The sequence below is a fragment of the Pseudochaenichthys georgianus genome, unplaced genomic scaffold, assembly GCF_902827115.2.
Source record: "Pseudochaenichthys georgianus unplaced genomic scaffold, fPseGeo1.2 scaffold_517_arrow_ctg1, whole genome shotgun sequence".
Taxonomy (NCBI): domain Eukaryota; kingdom Metazoa; phylum Chordata; class Actinopteri; order Perciformes; family Channichthyidae; genus Pseudochaenichthys; species Pseudochaenichthys georgianus.
Window position 1 is genome coordinate 60541 of NW_027263078.1, and position 2500 is coordinate 63040.

Consider the following 2500-nt stretch of genomic DNA (forward strand, 5'->3'; position numbering starts at 1 on the left):
GAAAACAATTAAGGACATTTCATTATAAGAGAATCCCCGTCTGAGAGGAAACATACTTTGTTGACGGCTGACACTGACAGTTTTCCCAGAGGTCTTAGCTCCCGGAGTCAGAATGGACAGTAGATCAGGGGCAACTTTAACAAATCTGCGCCTCGTCTGGTAATGGGATTAGTTCGTCAGCCACTTGACCCACTGATCTAGGAGATTAATCTCTGTGCGCACCGACTGTGCGCATCAATAATAATAATATGGTGTCCAGTTTAAACCCTGCTGTTGTCTGTAACACTCGCTCTCTCCTATTGGCTAGCGCTCCAACACATTGTACGTGATAGGCTAAGGGGCGGGACATCTCTAAACTGGTTGACCAATCATAACAGAGCTAACCAGCAAACCAATCAGAACAGACTGGGCTCTGGTTTCAGAGAGACACTACATACTGATATACACCTGAACATCAGCAGGAGAGGACTCTTTAAAGTAGAGACACTAACATGCTGATATACACCTGAACTTCAGCAGGAGAGGACTCTTTAAAGTAGAGACACTACATACTGATATACACCTGAACATCAGCAGGAGAGGACTCTTTAAAGTAGAGACACTAATACTGATATACACCTGAACATCAGCAGGAGAGTACTCTTTAAAGTAGAGACACTACATACTGACATACACCTGACATCAGCAGGAGAGGACTCTTTAAAGTAGAGACACTACATACTGATATACACTGAACATCAGCAGGAGAGGACTCTTTAAAGTAGAGACACTACATACTGATATACACCTGAACATCAGCAGGAGAGGACTCTTTAAAGTAGAGACACTACATACTGATATACACCTGAACTCAGCAGGAGAGGACTCTTTAAAGTAGAGACACTACATACTGATATACACCTGAACATCAGCAGGAGAGGACTCTTTAAAGTAGAGACACTACATACTGATATACACCTGAACATCAGCAGGAGAGGACTCTTTAAAGTAGAGACTACATACTGATATACACCTGAACATCAGAGGAGAGGACTCTTTAAAGTAGAGACACTACATGCTGATATACACCTGAACATCAGCAGGAGAGGACTCTTTAAAGTAGAGACACTACATACTGATATACACCTGAAATCAGCAGGAGAGGACTCTTTAAAGTAGAGACACTACATACTGATATACACCTGAACATCAGCAGGAGAGGACTCTTTTAAAGTAGAGACGCTACATACTGATATACACCTGAAATCAGCAGGAGAGGACTCTTTAAAGAGGACACTACATACTGATATACACCTGAACATCAGCAGGAGAGGACTCTTTAAAGTAGAGACACTACATACTGTATACACCTGAACATCAGCAGGAGAGGACTCTTTAAAGTAGAGACACTACATACTGATATACACCTGAACATCAGCAGGAGAGGACTTTTAAAGTAGAGACACTACATACTGATATACATCTGAACATCAGCAGGAGAGGACTCTTTAAAGTAGAGACACTACATACTGATATACACCTGAACATCAGCAGGAGAGGACTCTTTAAAGTAGAGACACTACATACTGATATACACCTGAACATCAGCAGGAGAGGACTCTTTAAAGTAGAGACACTACATACTGATATACACCTGAACATCAGCAGGAGAGGACTCTTTAAAGTAGAGACACTACGTACTGATATACACCTGAACATCAGCAGGAGAGACTCTTTAAAGTAGAGACACTACATACTGATATACACTGAACATCAGCAGGAGGACTCTTTAAAGTAGAGACACTACTACTGATATACACCTGAACATCAGCAGGAGAGGACTCTTTAAAGTAGAGACACTACGTACTGATATACACCTGAACATCAGCAGGAGAGGACTCTTTAAAGTAGAGACTACATACTGATATACACTGAACATCAGCAGGGAGGACTCTTTAAAGTAGAGACACTACATACTGATATACACCTGAACATCAGCAGGAGAGGACTCTTTAAAGTAGAGACACTACATACTGATATACACCTGAACATCAGCAGGAGAGGACTCTTTAAAGTAGAGACACTACATACTGATACATACTGATATACACCTGAACGTCAGCAGGAGAGGATCTTTAAAGTAGAGACACTATCCTGATATACACCTGAACGTCAGCAGGAGGGACTCTTTAAAGTAGAGACACTAATACTGATATACACCTGAACATCAGCAGGAGAGGACTCTTTAAAGTAGAGACGCTACATACTGATAACACCTGAACATCAGCAGGAGAGGACTCTTTAAAGTAGAGACCAATACATACTGATATACACCTGAACATCAGCAGGAGAGGACTCTTTAAAGTAGAGACACTACAATACTGATATACCTGAACATCAGCAGGAGAGGACTCTTTAAAGTAGAGACACTACATACTGATATACACCTGAACATCAGCAGGAGAGGACTCTTTAAAGTAGAGACACATACTGATATACACCTGAACATCAGCAGGAGAGG

General features: G+C 41.5%; 1 protein-coding gene across 1 annotated transcript in view; it reads right to left on the reverse strand.

Annotated features, from left to right (window-relative positions):
- LOC117442982 (disks large-associated protein 1) overlaps positions 1–2500 on the reverse strand; it is a 69901-nt gene that overhangs the window by 20587 nt on the left and 46814 nt on the right.